Raw genomic sequence first — 22,462 nt, 5'->3', positions numbered from 1 at the left:
GATCCACAAACAGAGAATAGACAGCATTCATGGTCTTTTGAACGGAGCTTGATTGGGGATAAGGAATATCGTCAATTTATGGTTAAAGTGATACAGGAGTTTTTCTTGCTCAATAAAGGTACAGCTTCTATACAAACTATATGGGATGCTTTTAAAGCAGTAGTCCGAGGGGAAACCCTTAGCTTCTCTCTATCACGACGTAAACTATTGTTAAGTAAATATAAAGAAGATTTTAGGTCGGTTATGCTATCCGAGCAGAAATTGGCTGAGACAATTAGGCTGGGTAGGGATCTGGAAGGGGCCCAGAAAGAACTTGCTGTGAATAGGGCGAGAGTGTATTCTAATCTGGCGGATAAAATAGCCTTAAAATATAAGCAACACAAGGAGTTGGCATATGAATTTGGCGAAAAAACTGGAAAAATTTTGGCTAAAAGAATAAGGCAAAAAGCTGTATATAATGATATATCTAAAATTAGAGATGTAAATGGGGTTTTGCAAGAAACGAGAGAAGGGGTTCTGGGGGCTTTTCAAAGCTTTTACCAATCTCTTTACAAACCTCCGGCATCAGAGATTTTAGATCATGGGAAGGACTATCTGTTGGGAGTCCCTACCACAGGACTTACCGAGGCACAGGTAATAAGCTTAAAGGCCCTAATAACATGGGAGGAAGTTGAAAGAGCGATATTAGCTTTAGCTTTGGGTAAAGCTATGGGTCCAGATCAAATCCCCTTGGAGTTCTATCGTACGTTCAGGAACATGCTAAAAAATGACTTATTGTTAGTATGCCAACAAGCTTTTCTAGGCAATCCCCCGGCTTCTTGGTCAATGGCCACTATAGTAATTTTCTTGAAGAAAGGCAAGCTAGATACGGACATGGGATCTTATAGACCTATATCCCTCCTTAATGTGGATAGCAAAATTTATTCCAAAGTTATTGCAAACAGATTAAACAGTTTTATGTCTTCTTTGGTATCTAAGAGACAACATGGGTTTATTTCAGGTCGGGATACGACAGATCATATTAAGAGGATCATCTCCTGATTAGATTGGGCGCAGGCAACGAGCTCTTCTCTTGCAGTCGCTTTATTGGATGCTGAAAAAGCGTTTTATCGGGTATGCTGGAATTTTTTGTGGTCAACGCTAGTTTGGAAGGGCTTTCCGATGGAATTTATCGAGGCTATTCAGGCTTTATATAAAAACCCAAAAGCAACGCTTCGGATAGCAGGCCATCATTCTGGTAATATTATAATCACTAGGGGGACAGGGCAAGGTTGTCCTACATCGCCTTTGCTATTTGCGTTGTATATCGAGCCCTTCTTAAGTAGCTTGGATAATAATGTTGGAATAAAACCAGTCTGCATACATGACATAGCTTATAAAGTTTTTGCATACGCAGACGATATAGCTATTGTTACTTCAGATATTAAGTCTGCCCTTCCCAAGCTAATACAAGCTTCGGAGAATTTCGGTAAGCACTCTGGATATAAGCTTAACGTTGCTAAGACCCAATTGCTTCATTCAGAGTTCGGACGTCCACAAGACATGCATTTTGAGGTGGAATCTATGTATCTTGGGATCAAAATAACCGCGGATATTGATAAAATTGTTCAAATAAATACTGATACTGTAATAGTGTCTACTAATAAAATTTTGGAGAAATTGGATAACTTACATTTATCATTATATGGTCGTAGCAACGTCTTGAAAATGCTTATTTTTCCTAAGTTTTTGTATTTATTTAGAACTATTCCACTGCTATTCCCTATGTCTATATTCAATCGGATTGAAAGAATGTGCTCCAGGTTTCTCTGGAGCTATCATAGATCTAGAAGAGCTCTAAAAAAATGTACTTTATCTAGAGACAGAGGGGGCTGGGCAATTCCTAATTTCCAGTTATACTATTGGTCTATTTTTTTACAGAATATGGGTGCTTTATTGTTTAAAGAAGCTTATCTGGATGAGGCAATAAGACCTTCAATCTATGAGATGCTACTGGGACAGGAAGCTCGTCAATGTTTAGTTCGCATCATTGAACCAAGTTATTACAAGAAAACGAAATTTAAAATTGTTTTAACCGTCTTTGAGATCTGGAAGAAAATTAAAAAGAAAATTGGATTTACTACTAATTTAAACTATTATACACCTCTAAGTAATTGCCCTTTGTTACCTGACATTTTTAAAGACCCTATTATGTATAGATGGCATCGGGCTGGGATAACCCAAGTGGGTGATTTGATGGAGGGCCAACATATAGGGTCTTTTTCGTTTTTACAACATAAATATGGTCTTTTACGATCTGAATTCTTTAAGTTTTTACAAATTCGGAGTTTTCTAGATAGAAATTGTTCTGAAAGTCAAAATGTGCTTCAGAAGGTCAAAATCATTGAAGCACTTCGGAAACGACCAAGAATCGGCCATATTTACCAATTGCTGATGGAGCATTATCCAGATGATATATTGATGTTAGAAGACAAATGGACAAAGAAACTTAACGTGCCAAGTTTGGACATGCATAGAGTTATAGAAATTTCTGTTAAAACATTATATAATGGATCATTAATGAGCCAACATTTTATGTCTATATATGATTTATACTATACGCCTGCTAAATTGGCGAGATGGGCACCAGGCAAAGTGAACAAATGTAACCGTTGTGATTTAAATGCAGCAGATACGATACATATGTTTTTTCTGTGTCCAAAGCTAAGTCATTTCATTCGTGACATAGAGAATTTTCTGTCAACTTATTTAGGTGTCCAAACGCAAATTTCAGCAGAACTGGTTATTTTAGGTGTACAAACTAGTAGTGTTTGTTCAAGAACTGATTTGGAGGATAGATTCTTATTTATATGCATGTCTATCTTTCGTTGTTGTATTACTACACACTGGCTAGATGCTGAACCACCCGTTTTTAGCTATTGGCAAGCCAAATTATTGTCTGTTTATCATCTGGAAACTGCTGTTTATAAAACAAAGGGTAAGAATAGAAGGGCACTTGGGTTAAAATTATGGTCTCCAGTTCTCAATTGGCTATGAATGGAATTTTACGTTTTTGTATTGCTTATGTTGTGATTTATTTGATGATATTACTAATTAGTCTATATGCTATATAATGTTTGTGTCCTGGCTTTTTGATGATATAAAATCAATAAAGAAAATTTAAAAAAAAAAGAGATTGTGGCAACTTTCCTTTAAGCTGCTTTATAAAGTTGTCACGCCTTCAAATTTAAAAAGGAATCACTTCTTTACAGTCAATAGGCTATATTGGACACCATAATAAATTGGCAATATTCTTAACAGTGGTCGCCCCAAGATGTCATAGATGCGGTTTGCGGAGTGTAGACGATAGACATATGTTTTTTGAATGCCCTTTGTTACAAGACTATTGGTCTACAGTGGAGAAGGCAATAAATGAAATTCTCTGCGCCAACATAAAAATACGTTTTTTGTTAATTATGTTAGGGGTGGAAGACAAGCGGAGTTCGCCCCTTTCTAGAGATAAGAAGACTCTGCTCTTTTATCTGATTCTTCTCGCAAGACGAGAAATTTGCAAAAAGTGGATGGATGCTGTACCACCCCTAGGGATAGACTGGTTCCACGTGGCAAAAAGCACTTGTAAAAAGGATATAGGATCAGAGACTAATATGCATTTCAATATCTGGGAGGCTTTTCTGAATTGGGAGGGCACAATAATAATCTACGGGTAAAGGACAACAATTCTCAACTGGTATAATTATACAGGACAATTATAGATGCATGTACAACACATTTGTAGGGAGGGGAAGGGAGACTCAGACCAAAAAATTTTGAGTAGTGCACTTGGCATCATATATTTACTAAACGAAATAAAGTACAGTTGTAGCAGCACTGTAGGCATGAAATGCGAGAAAACAACCCGAATTGGACTTGGTGCTTAAATGTGTAAGTGACACACTAAGTGGCGACGCAAGTGACAATGTGTAATCAGCAGGAAACGGCGCAACATAAAGATGGTGAAAGGATATATACAGTGAGTGTTGGTGGTTCTAGTAATGAATAAACAAATTTTTCAATGAAGACAATTATTAGAAGGAACCACAGAGAGCGGTGCGCTATTATTTGCGCTAAACAGTCGACGTTGTTTCGATCCTTTGACTCCGGATCATCTTCAGGACCGGGTTGTCGAACTAAAAGCCCTGCTGTACAAGGGGGCAAAAAGGAAAGGGGTAAGGGGGATGCTCATGCAGCACGGGCAGTAGGCGGTCTAAATGGGGAGGCAGGCCGGCAGATGTGTGCAGGTAAAAGGAGGGTAAAGCACGCTGGACTGGGGGTGGGTGGTCCCTTGAGTGAACCAAAAAGACCAGTGGGGGGATGTGTAGAAAGAATTGGCCTGAAGGGGAATGGCGTGTGGACCAGGATAGTGAACGTACAAGGTCAGGGAAGGTGCCAGAGAGAGTATCACTGTGGTGGGTGTGGAGGCGGCTGGTGAGTGCGGGGTGTGGAGCATGTGGAGGAGAGCTGGTTCCAGAGGAGGGCACGGATTGAGGTCCATGGAGGGCATGATGGTGGTAGCCAAGGCTCAGAGGAACGGGCTCCCAGAAAGGAATCCTACAGGAGGGGGAAAGGAGAGTCAATCTACACAGCAGGGCGAGAGCACCAGGTGAATAAAACGCGCAATGGCAGGGGGGTACCTGGAAGGGGAGTGTGAAAGCCATGTCACAGTGGGAACATCGGTAGATCCAAAGGAGGGGATGGTGGAAACTCATCGTAGTGCCGAGGTACGGTACGGCAGCCGTGTCACAGGTGGAGCATCAGCAGCAACGAAGGCTGGGAAATCCTTCAAGGTACCGCGAGTCAGTACCGGTGGGCGATCCCTTGGGGGAAGAGGGAAAGGAAACGGGTCAAGGCAAGGCCAGCGGTCAGGGAACCAGTAGAATAAACAGAGGTCGGATCTAAAAGCATATCAAGGATCTTGTGCTGAATGGTGTGCGAAGGTGCTGGGACTTACTTGGTAGAGTTTAGGAGTGAATCCTAGGTGTTGCGAGGGCGTCGGGGAAGACTGCTCCTGGCTTCGCGCGTGAGTCGGTGGAAGCTGAGAGTGACCGCAAGAATAAATAAGGGGAAGGACCCGTACTACCGGGTAGCTAAACGTCAGAGGTCACGTGATCGCGGAAGAGGTCGGAGCTAGAAGATGCTGAACGGCATGGGGCGGGATTAGAAGGGGAGAGAAAACAACTGGACCACATAGGTAAAATCTATGGTAATCAATGCTAAAGAACGAAAGACTCACTCTTTTTGCGGACAGAGGTTATAAAGTAATATATTTGTGATCCACATGAAAAAAGATGGTTATTTCAAATATACAAACTGGAGTTCTGACATATCAAGTACTGAGGGGAACGGTGAAAAGCAGGGAAGGGGGGAAAACAATTAAATAGGGGGAGTGAAGGAATTCAGATCATAGCAATGTAGGGAGATTAGAGTGAGGCTATCCTAGTGAGTAATTATAGGACAAGGGAGTCATATTGTATCTGGTCAGCAGTGGTGTGGGGTTGGTAATTTGAAGCACAATGGTGCTATTCCATTCATCATTGGTGTTTAAACCTGTGTGGACAGAGTTACAGACAGAAATCCATTTGCATTTGCTGAGGAGTGCTTTTATGTCACCCCCTCTCATAGGTAGTGTGGGTTGGTCTATCACTTGCCAGGTGATATCTGTTTTGCTGTGATTTTGTTGAATGTAATGTGTAACCAGAGGTGCTGTAAGGACCTTGCAATGGATTCTACTTTTGTGTTGGACTACCCTTTGTTTGACCATTTGGGTGGTTTGTCCAATGTAAAGGAGGTCGCACGGACAACGGTTGGCATAGATGACGTTTTGAGACCTGCAGTTAGTGAGCGTCTTTAGTTTGTATGTTTGGTTGTTGGTTTTGGAGGCTTTGGTATGGACTGTAAGGTCACAAACAACACAGGCTTGGCATTTGGCATTGGCATTTGTAGTGTCCCATGGCAGGAGGTAGGCCCCAAGCGGCAGTGATCGTGTTTTAGCTTGGAGCTCCAGTCGGCCATGTAATGGCATGTACCAAGTGTGTGGCTAGATTGCTGCCTCGCTGGTAGGAGAAGAGTGGAGCTTCCCTGAATGTATCGAATGGTTGCAGCAGCTGCCAATTGTGTTTGATGGTCTTGCCAACTTTGTTGCTGCATGGACTGAATTTTGAGACAAAAGGGATCCTGGTCATAGTTTTTTGGGTTGTGGTGTCAGGAGATGTTCTCGGTGACAGTACCAGGTTCTTTTCTGGGCTTTGGTCACGAGATGTTTGGGATAACCTCTGTCAAGGAGTTTCTGGATTAAGAGGTCGGATTCTCTGAAATAGTCTTTGCCATTTACAGTTTCTGCGGATGCGTATGAATTGGCCGTAGGGAAGGCCCATCCCGGAGGCCGTGTGGGTGGTAACTTGAGTATTGGAGAAGGGTGTTCCTTTCAGTTGGTTTCCGGTATAGGCATGTACCAATTTTGTCATCTTCTGCGTGTATTATGACATCCAGGAAAGGAAGTTCGTTGGGTCTGGACTCATGGGTGAATTTGAGATGGGTCTGAGATTGGTTAATCCATTGGTTGAAGTGGTCAAGAGTTTGGGTAGGGCCTTTCCAAAGGAGGAGAACATCATCGATGTAATGTCGCTAGAGGGAGATGTGGTCGATGAAGGGGTTCTCGGTGGTGAGAATGTGGGTCATTTCCAGATTGTAGACAAAATAACCTAATCGTATTAGTCCACTGATTACGCCTACGTGGAACTAGCAATCAGGTTACTGAACGGGCTTGTGCGCAGGACTATTGAAATATTGCAAATAGCCTGGGGAGGTACAGGACGGTCGGCAGACTGTAATTTGCATACAATGGTGGTATGAGGAAAAAAAAAATCATTGAGGCACTATCTGTACACTCATGCAATCAGCTAAACATTACTAATACACTCATCCAATCACCCAGGGATTACATATATACTTCACCTATTCTTTACACATAAGCCCCTACACTCATACAATTACCTAGGCATTACCTATGCATTCCTGTAATCCTTAAACATTGCGTTTGCACAGTTTCAATGACTGAGGCAGTAATCATGGACTCCTCCAATCATGCAGACATTACTCCTGCACTCATGGATTCACCCAGGCAATAACCATACACTCATACATTCACTGAGGCAGTAGTCATGCACTATTCCAATTACCCAGGCACTACCCATGCACTTATAGAATTACCCACACATTATCTATGTACTCCTTCAATCACTTAGACAGTACCCATGCACTCCTCCAATCACACATGCATTACCTCTGCACTCATGCAGGCACTACCCATTCACTTCTTGAATCACTCAGGCAGTACACTTGCACTCCTCGAATCACCCAGACATTACTTCTCCACTCATGGAATGACCCAGGCATTACCCAATCACTCCTTCAATCACTCAGGCACTACCCCTGCAGTCATGCAATCACCCAGGCAAATACCTATGCAGTCATGCAATCACCCAAGCACTACCCATGCAATCTTCCAATCATCCAGGCAGTACTCCTGCATTCATGCAATCACCCAGGTATTACGCATGCACTACTTCAATCAAGCAGGCACTGACCATGCAGTCATACATGTGCTCAGGGACTTCTGCAGCACTCATGGAATCAACCAAGCACAAACCAAGCAGTCTTCCAATCATCCACACAGTACTCCTGCACTCATGCTATCACCCTGCTACTACTCATGCACTCCTCCAATCACCCACAAACTACCCAGGCATTCCTACATGCAGACATTACCTATACAGTCTTCCATGCACCTAGCATTATGCATGCACTCCTTCAATCCCCCAGACATTACTCCTGCACTCATACAATCACACAGACATTAGCCATGCACTCTTTCAAACACTCAGGCTCTACCTCTGCAGTTGTAAAATCACCCACGCACTACCTATGCACTTATAAAATCACCAAGGTACTACCTCTACACTCATTTAATCACTCAGGCACTGTCCATGCACTCCTTTATTCACCCAGACATTACTCTTGCATTCATGCAATCACCAAGGTATTACCCATGCACTACTTCAATCAATCAGGCACTGACCATGCAGTCATACATGTGCTCAGGCACTTCTACAGCACTCATGAAATCACGCAAGCACTACCCATGAAGTCTTCAAATTATCTATGCATTACTCCTGCACTCATGCAATCACCCTACCACTACTTGTGCACTCCTCCAATCACTCACAAACTACCCAGGCAGTCCTACATGCAGCTAGGCACTACCGATGCACTCTTTCAATCACCCATGCACTACCCATGCACTCTTCTAATCAGCTAGACACTACCCATGCACTCTTCCAATTACCCAGCCAGTAGCCATGCACTCCTCCAATCACCCATCCCCTAACCATGCACTTATAAAATCACCATGCACTATCCCTGCACCCCTCCAATCACTCCGGTATTACCCAAGCACTCCTTCAATCACTCAGGCACTATCCTTGCACTCTTGCACTCACTCAGGCATTAGGCAAGCAGTCCTCAAATCACCCACACATTACCTCTGCACTCATGCAATCACCCAGACATAACCCTTGCACTCATGCAATCGCCGAGGCATAAACCTTGCACTCATGCAATCACTCAGGCATTACCCATGCACTCCGCCAATCACTTACACATTACCTCTGCACTCATACAATTACCCAGGCATAACCCTTGCACTCATGCAATGAACCAGGCAAAACTCTTGCACTCATGCAATCACTGATGCATTACCCATGCACTCCTTCAATCACGTACACATTAGCTCTGCACTCATGCAATCACCCAGATGTAACCCATGCAGTTACAAAATCACCACGCACTACCCTTGCACTCCACCAATCACCCAGGCACTACTCTTGCAGTCATTCACTCAGACATTATCCATGCACTCCTCCATTCACCCACACATTACCTCTCCACTCATGCAATCAGTCACAAGCTATGCAGTCCTCCAATTACCCAAGCACTATGCCTGCAGTCAGCCAATCACTCAGGCAATCTTTTTGCACTCATCCATTCCCTTAAGGAAAACCCCTGCACTCATCTATGCACTCAGACTCTACCCAGGTACTCATTTAATCACTCAGACAGTACTCTTGCACTCATTCATTCCCTCAAACACTACTCATGTACTTATCCATGCACTCATGAACTACTGAAGCACTCTTCCAATCACACAGGCACTACCAAAGCACTCATGCAATAAGCCAAGCACTACCCATGCAATCACTCAGGCACTACTGCTACAGTCATTCATTTCCTCAAACACTATCCATGCACTCATTCAATGACTAAGGCAATAATGCTGCACTCATTCATTCACTCAGACAGTAGTTATTCACTCATACAATGACATTACACTTGCAGTCATTCATAGAACACATAGAAGTGTGTCTATTTTGAACCAAGTAGGCGGGTCTAACACAAACCATTTTTTTTCTTCTTTTGTTTTGAATTTTTTTATGTTTTTCTAACTCTTTTAAATTCTTTTGGTTTTTTTTAAACAAAAGATTAAAAAAAACAAAGAAATGAACAAAAAAACTTTTCAAAATATTTTGCAATTAGAAACTCATTGCAAAAACAAAAAATTAACATCGATGATTCTTCGCAGCAACAACAATAACTGCAACAGACTGCTCGCCTGCACAAAGAAGTCTCTTGCATTTTATACAGTGTTGTTCCAGCCCTCCAAACTCTGGAACAATTTGTGTAGATGTAGTGGATCCCGCAGAAGTACTATGACCTGCAACCTGGTCATCTTGCTGAGACTCTTGCATCTGGCGCCGATATTGTTCACGTGCAAATCGGTTTGGATGCATAGTCTGAAGATGTTTTAGCATTTACGAAGTCCCGCACGAATACTTCTTTTCAGATCCACGAGATAACACGTTCTTGCAAATAATGCAGGTGACTTTGCGAGCGTTGACTTTCTTCTCGCCTTCTGGGAAAGAGAAAAAAACCCACACGTTGCTTTCTTTCATTTTCTTTATGGGTTCTTCCAGGTCTTCTTCATCAGTAGGAATATCCTGTGCTGAATTTTGCGATGCCATTTCCTATCTTGGAAAAAAACACCAAAAAAAGAAGAAAAGAGCCACAGAAAACACAAGAGGTGTTTCTTGAAAAGATGCTCCAGGAAGAATGAAAAAAATGGGTGGGGTCCTTCAAGTTCTAGAATCAAATACCTCTAAACCAATGAAAGTCTTTGTTTTGAAGTCACATGGGATTCCTACGCCCGGCACGCAACCAGCGCACACCCGACGCAATTCTCGAAATATACATTTAACAATGATATATTTTTATTTCAGTTACAAATACATGATATTTACCAATTATCTTAAATCATGTCTTGGTATAATATATATAATAAAGTTATATACATATTCTTTTAAAAGTCAAAGATTTGCACAGCCGGCACGACCCCCAGAACTACGTATGTGACATTATGCGGGGCCAAGATCTGCACACCCATCGCTTACAGAACGCCCATCCTACACGACTTAACCAATATGGTGGCAAAATTATTGGATTTATGCACCCATCGAGACAGGTACGCGATCGGTACGCGAATCCACTTTGAAAAAATATATATATATTTAGATTTTAGAATAGAGAAAACATCATATTTTTATAACTATTAAAAAAACTTAATATATATTTTTGGGACGTTATACTTCGAAATTAGCCTTTAAAAAAACCTTAGAAATTCACTGAAAAAAGCATAGGTTTCAGGGACATTATAGTTAGTTGGACATTTCACTCGTACAAAACCAGAAAAATGTGGCCGTTATAGTTAGTTGAGCTAACTATAACTCGCGCCTTGCAATGCACTGCTAATGATGTCACATATTACATCATTCATGACATGGTCAGTGACATCACTGATGACATCACTGCTGTAACTTCAAATGCCAAGAACGAATACCAAAGCATTAACTTTTGATGCAACATTACCTGTTCATTTGCAGTGTTGAAACTAGATCTTTAGCTTTTACAATCAGAATGAATAAGTTAAAATTACTTTGTGTCCCCCTTAAAACAAATGTTTGATTTTAATTGGTGATTGTCAAAGGGGAGTGATTTCCCTTTACATTGACACTCTATATGACCCAGTAGAAGGATCCGTCCGAAACACATAGGTCAGTTTTTGTTTGTTATGCACCTCTGCACTTTGCTTGGTATGGCTCCATGATGTGTGGTTGCTGACTGAACTTCTAATTGAGCACCTCGTCACAAAGGATTTTTAGTGTGCCGTTCTTCTGTTTGGCCTGAGAAAATGGCGTACATCATGGGCACGTTCTTTCAGAGGTTGGAAGGAATATATATATATATATATTCACTGAAAAAACCATAGGTTTCACAAACGTTATAGTTGGGAATTAGCATTGCAAATTCACTGAAAAAACCATAGGTTTCACACACATTATAGTTAGCTGGAAATTTCACTCGTACAAAACCATTGAAATTCCACCGATTGTGTCCTCCAGGGGAAGTTCCTTGGAGAATACATCACGTTATGTAGATTTTTATCTACAGCCCCTGGTCCAAAAACTCCCATCCTTTATAAAGGACTCAAGCGACTTCGTGAGACTCATTGAACAGATAGTCTGGGAAGACAATTTTCTGTTACTGACTTTAGACGTAACAAGTCTCTACACGTGCATCCCTCATGAGGCAGGTATCAAGGCTTGCCGTCATTTTCTTAAACAAAGATCAGTCTCTCATCTTTTCCACACGGAGATGATTGTAGATATGATCTTCAGATGTCTCACACAAAACTTTTTTGTTTTTGATAAGATCATTTATCGCCAAGTGCTTGGAACGGCGATGGGGACCTGCTTCGCTCCCAGCTTTGCAGGACTGTACCTCGGCTGGTGGGAGGAGCAGGTCGTCATCTCGTTACCACTGTACAATGAATGTGTTGCTGTTTGTGCAAGATACATAGACGACATCTTTGTGGTGTGGAAGGGAAGTATTGAGCAGGCCAACCAATTTGTCGATATCCTTAACGAAAATGATTTCAATCTTCAATTCACCAGAAGAATTGAAAAAGAAACTATTGACTTTTTGGATCTCAAGATTTCAGTCTCGGGACAGCGACTAGAAAGTCAACTGTTCCGAAAAGAAACGGCTGGCAACAGCCTTTTACATGCGGAGAGTTGTCATCCCAACAATTTGATACGGAGCATTCCGCTAGGAGAGCTACTGCGAGCCAAAAGAAATTGCAGTAATGAGGCAGGCTTCGCAATAGAAAAAGAGATTATGATTAGACGCTTCCAGGAAAGAGGCTATAATATGAAAGATATTGCCAAAGCCAGCAACGAAGTCGATAATAGAACAAGACACACACTTCTCCAAATAAAGTCGGCTGAACCCGAGACAGATAATGGGGAGAGCAAAATCAGATTCATCACCACTTACTCAAACCAAGCACGTGAGGTCAAAGATTGTCTATTCAAGTTTTGGGATGTTCTCAAAACTGATAAAGACCTAGAACCTACAATTGAATTTTTCCCACAGGTGACATTCCGGAAAGCCAAGTCACTGAAAGACACATTGTGTCAAAGCACGATTAGGCAACCGATTATCAACAATCCTATTCAAGGGTTTTTTACTTGCCGCAAATGTAAAGCGTGCAAATACAGTAATAACTGTAAGGTGGTGACTTTATCTGAAAATACTAAACCCTTCCGGATAACCAAGCATGTCTCTTGCAATTCCGACCATGCAGTCTATGCACTCAAATGCCCGTGCAACAAATATTACATTGGCAGCACAATCCACCCCGCCAAAAAGAGGGTGCTTGAACATCTGCGAGCCATAACCAAAAACGATAGACAATATCCAATGGCCAGACACTTTAAGGCTGAACATCGCCAGAACACCAGTCTGCTCTCCTTCTGTGTTTTAGATACAGTCCCCTTGAGGGAAAAGGGGGGGGGGGGAAACAGAGTCCTTGAGTTGAGACGACTGGAATCGAGGACGATTATTCAATTTCAGACAGTAAAACCCTGGGGCCATAATATTGACGAGGAACTATCAGTCCATTTGGGCTAAGTGTAAACAGTTATACTCTAGGGCTCATGAATACATCTTCTTTTCTTCACACCTCTCCACACACCTCTCTCTATCTCTCTCTTTTTTCAATTATCTGGTATGCCGAGACTGAGATGTTTTGTATGTTGGTTTTAATCTAAATATGTCAACTTTAATTGTGACATTGTTTCTATTATATGTATTTTTGCAGACTGTCATCAGCTTGTGAAAACAAAGACCTAGAGTTGAAAGAACACAAGAAGAAGAAGGATCAGTATTGATGTTTATCTGTTTAAGATTATAACGGAGACCTATCGATTTAAATATATGGAGTCTAGGTCAATTGAACCCTTGGAGATATTCTGCCCACTGGGGCTATAAATAGTTGGTCATTAACTGTCATTATGTGATGTTGTGACGGGAGTATTCAATGTTAGTGGGCGATGGATACTTACTGACAGGCTGCCCACTTGGGCTAGAATGCATTGTTGCACGTTATTTCATAACAAAGTTAAATCAATTGTGAGGCATTTCGGGACAACAATTTAAATATCAAGTGTGATAAAAATATGAGGCGCAACATGCACGCGTTTTGTAGTATCCGTTTGCCTCTAATATAGCGTGCCAAGCAGGGCGATCAATAAAGTTTTTGCCTTGCCACTGGTTGAAAGTAAGATTAGATAATTGGACCCGTTCACACTTAAAATGCCAGGCAACTCAAAGGGTGTTATTTTGACTAGTAAAAAATGTTTGTCTCATTTTTTTAAACAGATTAAACAGAGAATAAGCAATTACTTGGTTTGAATAGGAATCTCCTAAACTAATTGTGTTTTAAAGGATAAGTCTGTCTTCACTCTTTCTCATTCGGGAAACCAAAGGTCACATGACAAGTGTTAGTTATTTGTATTTTTTTCACTATTCCTTTATGCTCGTGAACAAGGGACCAAGTTTTCCCGAAACGCGTAGAGTTTTGTGTTGCCAAATAAACTCTGCCTTAAAAGCACAGGGTGCCGTGAAGCGTTGTTTTTCCTGGTTGATTGGAGCTTTTTCAACGTATGTTTGGAATATTTTGGGTTTCGCTAACCCGTCACGGCCCGCAGTCACCAAGCGTCTTGAGTTGAAACGAATATGCATGCACTCATTACCAGCAGTGGTCCTCTCCATAAAGTTAGGTCGAAGCATTTCCTGGTACTTTACCATGATCTTGATAATTTTGTAAAAATACGTGACCACAACCTTTCTGACTTAGTCATCCATCACTGACCTTATAATACCAGATTACCCATTTGCAGAATCTACAATTGAATGTATTCAACTGATTAATGATAACAACGATGAATTAGTGCAATTACGGTCATGAACACCATGAATATGTACAATCATGTTTTATAAAATTGGCAATTTTGTCTGTATGTGGAGATACAGGAGTATGAATTTGCAATTTATTTAACTAGTCAAGTTGCTAATTTACGAATATTTGTTGAAGGACTCTTGTACCTCTGAGACCAAGTCTGTTTTCACTATTGTTTATGCACGCTGCGACGTGATCGGAACTTATTCCGATATGTACTTCCTGGTTCATGGGTGAGGTCATGTGACCAAGGCTGCTTGTCAGCCGAAACGCGTCTTCGTTTGGTGTGAATAAAGTTTATACCTTCCTGCAAACAACGGAGTGGCTCGTCTTCTTTCCTTGGATGAAGGGGGAGAATCTCAATGCAATTTGTTAACGGTGGCATCCGTTGACGAGCCCCGACCCGACAGGCTGGGCTTTCACGCTAACGCCACACCTTCATTTGCATTTCCGTGTAAGTGACGCCCGCCGATGCGGACCTTCAAAACCCTGTAAACAACCACAGGTAACAAAGAGAACAGAAACGGACGTCTCTTGATTCCTGGCCTGAACTAAGACGGACACCAGTGAAGAAACGGCATCAGGGTACGCCCCATGCGAGACTTGCAGTAAGGGCGCGGTTTGCAGGGGTAGTGTTTGCTCCGTAGAGCAAGCGAAGAAATTGCACACCGAGAATGGCATCGGAATATTTAAAGGGCCGGGAGGCTTCGGCGAACAGCATTTTTAAGAAGAAATCGAATGAAGATTCAAGCCAGACCACCGGAGAAACTGGACATCCGATAACGAGCTTGAATATCAGACAAAAGGGCAATGTGCTTGAAAAACTCAGGAAACGAGAGATAAGCAGATGGTGGGAAGCGACCTCGCTACAAAATTATATCGAGGTGAATAGGATTCCAAGAGGGCTACGAATTTTTACAGTACCTACCCTAAACAATCCTAAACCACAACTGCTCAAAGATTGGATGAGCAATTCACATAAATGCTCAAAAAACATGCTGAACATGCTTATAAAGAATGCATGGGAAGATCATGAGGATTTGATGACGCAAATACAGACCATATTGGATGACCTGAACAAAGAGAGTGATCAAGAGGAGGTACGCAAAACCTTGACAGCCATCGAAGAAAGAATGAAAAAATTTGAGTCTGACATTGTCAAGCGAAAACAGAATAAATTCGAACGTGACGAACGTGATTATATGATGGGAAGAATTCTCACCTTCGCGAGAAAGTTCGACAAAGCGAGGAATGAACTTTCAAAGGAGAAAACCATGGGGAGAGCGGAAAAAACGCTATATGCCTCTACTACGGACTTGAGTTCGGATTTAGAATCTGTGGACAGCAACGCATCAAACACACAAGAAGTGACTTCTTTTTCCGAGGAAATGCGCCTCATACAGATGAGTATAGAACACTCAGAAAGGGGACGACCAAGAGGAAGAGGTCGAGGAGGCTCAACCAGAGCACAAAAAGGAGACAACGGCGAAGGAAAAAAGAACTTGGTCAGCATGGGAACACGTGGGCAACTGACAAAGAAGCAGATATGAATAATACAGCATCACCATTAACGGTAATGAACCTGTCTAAAAAAGTGTTAACTGACATTGATAGAGATGTACTGAGTCTAGGTTTGTCTTTTTGCCCTGATAGTGCTCTTGACTATACACAAGTACGAATTGATTTGTACAAGTTTATTAGAAAACTTAAATTATGCAAAATCCATACTAGTAACAAAAAAGTGCAACAGGTTGATCCTTGTTCCAAGTTACCAAACATTACCACGACTGAGGACGCGTCCCATAAGAATAATGATCACTTACTTCTGAATACCTTATGTAGTTTGGCAAATAAAGACCCTGATTTGACACTTTCTCTCCCCATGACTAACAGCCCTTCAGAACTAGTGAATATAACACATAGTGAGGCTGGCACAGAACACGACCACGATCACAATCATTCCACGAAAACTAATTTTAGACCAAAGTCCAAATATATTCCACAAACACCTAAGGATAATATTGATGTCTTCCAGGATGCTGTTATTTGTGATCTGAATAAACTTACACAGATACACACACGTAGGAGAAATATTACCAAAGAACAGTGGGATGAGGTGATTGCTCTACAAAAGGATGAGAATATAGTGATTAAACCCTCTGATAAAGGGGGGAATGTGATCATTATGGACAGAGAAGCTTACATTAAAGAAGCTAACAGACAACTCTCTGACTGTATATGTTATGAGAGGGTAGATAAGGGTTATCTTGACAAATTGCAGAAAAGATATCAGATGGTTGACAAATGGGCCCAAGACGAGCTTTTGAATTGGGATGAAAGCAGGTTCCATATAAACACCACACCCACTACACCCACCTATTACCTACTGCCTAAAGTACACAAAAACCCCGTAAATCCACCTGGACGTCCGATTGTTTCTGCTAAAAACAGTCTGTTTGAGAACACGTCTATATATATTGATCACTTTCTCTTCCCTTTTGTCAAAGATCTCAGCTCCTACGTCAGGGATACAAAGGACTTCCTCCAGAAAATTGAGAATCTCCATTGGGGGCCTAATTGCTGGATGGTATGCCTTGACGTAGAAAGTCTATATACGAGCATACGTCATGGTGATGGGATAAGAGCCTGTCATGACTTCCTTAAAACTAGGAGGACACACCTATCTGACCACACGCACATGATTCTCCAAATGATTGAGATGTGCCTCACTGAGAATGTGTTTTTGTTCAATGGCAATCTGTACAAGCAAATACAGGGCACTTCTATGGGCACTTGCTTCGCTCCCAGCTACGCGAATCTTACCGTGGGCTGGTGGGAGAAGCAAGTGCTCTGGAATGAAGATATGGAAAGATGGACCCAAAAGATCAATCTATGGCTAAGATACATAGACGACATCTTTTTTATCTGGGAGGGATGCGAAAGTGAACTTCTGACTTTCTACGACACTCTTAATGAGAACAGTATGAATTTGAGATTCACTATGGCACACAGCCAACAAACTGTAAATTTTTTGGACATTACACTGATGGTCACTAATAATACCTTGACTACAACTCTCTTCAGAAAAGAGACCTCTGGAAATAGCATCCTTCATGCTACCAGCTGCCACCTGCCCAGCTTTAGGTGGAGTCTACCCTACGGTGAATTCCTCAGAGCTAAACGAAATTGTAGCACAGAAAAAGATTATCTAAACACCAAAAAACTGATGATCAACAGGCTGAGGGAGAGGGGCTATACTGACAAAATGCTTATGAAGGGGACAAAAAAGGTTGACAATATCAGCAGAACTGAGGCCCTTTTTAAAGCATCTACCATACCAACAAACGCCCCCACTGATTTGACACCTATCAGATTTGTAACCACCTTTTCTACACAAACTAATCAATTGAAAGAAATTTTGAAAAAGAGGTGGGATATCCTGACACAGGATAGTATGCTATCTGTCAGGATTGGAGCATGTCCTTCTTGCTCTTTTAGGAAAAGTCCATCCCTAAAAGACATACTGGTGAACAGCCATCTGAACCCTAAAAAAGGGACTTGGCTGGAACAGGGGAAGGGATTTAAGCGGTGTAAGAAATGTAAAGCCTGCAGCCATTCTGAAGATGTGAAAGAAGTTGTTCTACAAAAAACAGGCAAATTGTGGAGGATCCCCAAAATGATCCACTGCAATACCGACCATGTAGTGTATGCCATTACATGCCCCTGCTCCAAATGGTATGTAGGGTCCACTACATTCCCAGTCAAAAAACGCATTCTGGAGCACTGGCGGGCTATAACGAATCAAGATCTAAGCTATAGTACGGCCAGGCACTTTAAGGAATACCACTCCAGTGACTGGATGAAAGCGAAATTCTTTGCACTAGATAGTGTGCCCAAACATCCCAGAGGTGGGAATAGAATACAATCCCTGAGGCGATTGGAATCTCGTTTCATTCTACAAACAGGCAGTCTTTTTCCGATAGGTCTCAATAATGACGAGGAAATGTATTCTCATTTGTAAACATTATTAAATTGCTGTTCTCTGATTAGGCCTGAGGTGAATCTTCACCTTCCCCCCCCCCCCCCTTTTTTTGTTTCCCTCCCTGGGATTGCAACCAGTTTTATAGTCTGAATCTAATATTGTTGTTTTAATTTCCTGGTCTCAGTTTGGATTATTGTCGTATTCATGCCATTCGATTGTACTCTATGTCTTGATACAAGCATTGGTTGTTGTGTGTCCTTTTTTGTTTGAAACATGAACGGATACTAACTTTGTAATATTTTTTTTGTTGTTTCTGCAGCTTGGGGCCTATGAATAGATGAATTGATCACCAATAGTCACCGATATAATGTACTGGCTAAGTCCTTGGTATGCGCACGTTTTTTCACTTTAAATGTAAGGTTCAAAAACAAATTTGGGGTACTACACCTGTAGTTGCATGCACTCATTACCAGCAGTGGTCCTCTCCATAAAGTTAGGTCGAAGCATTTCCTGGTACTTTACCATGATCTTGATAATTTTGTAAAAATACGTGACCACAACCTTTCTGACTTAGTCATCCATCACTGACCTTATGATACCAGATTACCCATTTGCAGAATCTACAATTGAATGTATTCAACTGATTAATGATAACAACGATGAATTAGTGCAATTACGGTCATGAACACCATGAATATGTACAATCATGTATTATAAAATTGGCAATTTTGTCTGTATGTGGAGATACAGGAGTATGAATTTGCAATTTATTTAACTAGTCAAGTTGCTAATTTACGAATATTTGTTGAAGGACTCTTGTACCTCTGAGACCAAGTCTGTTTTCACTATTGTTTATGCACGCTGCGACGTGCTCGGAACTTATTCCGATATGTACTTCCTGGTTCACGGGTGAGGTCATGTGACCAAGGCTGCTTGTCAGCCAAAACGCGTCTTCGTTTGGTGTGAATAAAGTTTACACCTTCCTGCAAACAACTGAGTGGCTCGTCTTCTTTCCTTGGATGAAGGGGGAGAATCTCAATGCAATATATATATATATATATACACACTGAAAAAACCATAGGTTTCACAAACGTTATAGTTAGGAATTAGCATTGCAAATTCACTGAAAAAACCATAGGTTTCACACACGTTATAGTTAGCTGGAAATTTCACTCGTACAAAACCATTGAAATTCCACCGTTATAGTTAGTTCAGCTAACTATAACTCGCGCGCCCGCAATCCACTGCTGATGACGTCACATATTACATCACTCATGACGTGGTCGGTGACATCACTCATGACATCACTGATGACATCTCAAATGACATCACTGATGACATCATCCATGTGATAAATTAGTGCATCTTCTCACACCCTAATATAACCTTTGATACACCGGCTCAAAATTTCAGACGGCCATTTTGAAAACCATAGATACTCCAATACCAATAACTACATACCCACTCATCGACTCTTAGGTCTACATACATCTCCACTCAGTCACCTGTACAGTCACTCATACTTACAGTCACTCCGTACAAGACTATCATATGCATTTGTACACCTATATAGACACTCACACACCGCCAATCATCCATTGAGGTACTGACACACCTAGTCAGTCATGCAAATAATTAAACACAGTCCAATTTACTCACCTATACAGTTAAACACACTCAAGTTCACTTACTCATAAAATACTAACAAATTCTGACGCTCTTATTCAATTACTAATACAAGCACACACTCATCCATACAGCCACTCCCGCAATCACACACTCTCACATATAGATAGTTATATACTCTTACACACATATACACTGCGTTTCACATATGTAGTTACTGACACATGTACAACTGAGATATACATTCAATCACGAACACTCCCATACATACACTCACCCAACCATACAGTCCATCACAGTTGCACTCTTAAAACCATGCACCCATAGAATCACCCACTCACCTATCTATGCACAGAGTCACACAAACCCTACCCACGCAAACACTCAGGAACCCATACAGATACTGAGACAAGCAATCATTAACCCATATAGACACTCATATAGCTATTCACAAAACCATGCAGCCACTTATACACCAACACAGACATACAGACATTCACACAGTTAAGTCACTAGTCTGCAGTAAGATACATTTAATGACTCACTTATAGAGTCAGTTATGCACCTAGAAAATCATCCATTCACACACTTGTACACACACTCATTCTTCAACAGCCCTTTTCCTATGTATATTAAACATATTAAAACTGTACAGAAACACATACTCACTGGATGATGTCATCAGTGATGTCATTTGAGATGTCATCAGTGATGTCACTGACCATGTCATGAGTGATGTAATATGTGACGTCATCAGCAGTGGATTGCGGGCGCGCGAGTTATAGTTAGCTGAACTAACTAGAACGGTGGAATTTCAATGGTTTTGTACGAGTGAAATTTCCAGCTAACTATAACGTGTGTGAAACCTATGGTTTTTTCAGTGAATTTGCAAGGTTTTTTAAATGCTAATTCCTAACTATAACGTTTGTGAAACCTATGGTTTTTTCAGTGAATTTCAAAGGTTTTTTAAATGCTAATTTATGTATTTTATTATATTTTTTATAAATTTCTTTTACAAAAGTTACCTATGTATATAGTTATAGATTACCTCTATCCTGTAATTTGTAATGGCTCAGCTTTTAAAAAAAAATGTTTTGGTAAAGTTGAACAGCATAGTTAATATCTTCTATTAACTTATAAACACTTTAATTCTTTCTTTTTTTTTTTTTTAAAGGGTTTTTACCGTGCGCGCGCCGAGCGCGCACGGTGATTGCTACGTCATCGTACGTGCTCGGTGCTGTGTGCGTAGGTACGTTCTCCACGTACGCATGCGTACGTCGTGCGTACTCCGCGCGCTACGTTCGCGCATGCGCGCGTGCTTCGTACGCGCACTACGTACGCATGCATACGTTCTTTGTGTGCGCATGCGTACGTTCTCCACGTACGCATGCGTACGTAGTGTGTACTCCGCGCGCTACGTTCGCGCATGCGCACGCGTTTCGTACGCGCTCGGTGCGCGTACTACGTACGCATGCATACGTTCTTCGTGTGCACATGCGTACGTCGTGCGTGCTCCGCACGCTACGTTTGCGCATGCGCGCGTACTACGCACGCTAAGTTCGCGCATGCGTGGTACGTTCGTGCATGCGCGCGTGCTACGCGCGCTAAGTTAACGCATGCGCGCATGGTACGTTCGCGCATGCGCGCGTGCTCCGCGCATGCGCCGTGCACGCACGGAGCTCGCACAGTAAGTCATGAGATTCATTCATAGTACTTTCACTTCCAGATTCTTCCAACACCACACCCAGGCAAGTCATGTGATTAAGAAAGAACACTTTTCATTGGTTCATAGTACTTTCACTTCCAGATTCTTCCAACACCACACCCAGGCAAGTCATGTGATTAAGAAAGAACACTTTTCATTGGTTCATAGTACTTTCACTTCCAGATTCTTCCAACACCACACCCAGGCAAGTCATGTGATTAGGAAACAACACTTTTCATTGGTTCCTATTAGTTTCAGTTCCAGATTCTTCCAATACCACACCCACTCCCCTCATTATTACTTCTGATTCTCTGGGAGAAGGAGCTGATCTGTTTTTGAGATACAATGGCAGAGCAGCAGCCATCTTCTAGTAGTGATCAGGAGACTCTTGTGCCACAGAGGCAGAGGAAGCAGAAAGACTCTTTCATATGGCAGTTTTTCACTTTTCCTGAGGGGCAGAAGAAGGTAAATGCTCCCAAAGTCACCTGCATTATTTGTCAGCGGACCTTATCACGTGGAAAGGCTAATAAGAAATACTCTTTTAGTATTCACACGATGTTAAGGCACCTTGAAGGAGTGCATCCTGTGGCTTTTGCTCGAGCTGCTAGTGAAAACTCTCCAGCAGCTCAGCCGAGCACATCCGCAGCAGCTCAGCCGAGCACATCATTGGCAGCTCAGCCGAGCACATCATCTGCGGTGGCGC

The 22,462-nt window shown here is 41.8% G+C and overlaps 1 protein-coding gene across 2 annotated transcripts in view; it reads right to left on the bottom strand.

Annotated features, from left to right (window-relative positions):
- LOC146812949 (uncharacterized) overlaps positions 1-22,462 on the bottom strand; it is a 502,088-nt gene that overhangs the window by 207,630 nt on the left and 271,996 nt on the right. The window lies entirely within an intron of this gene.

Source organism: Triturus cristatus, chromosome 7 (assembly GCF_964204655.1).
Source record: "Triturus cristatus chromosome 7, aTriCri1.1, whole genome shotgun sequence".
Taxonomy (NCBI): Eukaryota; Metazoa; Chordata; class Amphibia; order Caudata; family Salamandridae; genus Triturus; species Triturus cristatus.
Note: the sequence above shows the minus strand (reverse complement) of the source record. Positions and strands in the feature narration are given on the sequence as shown.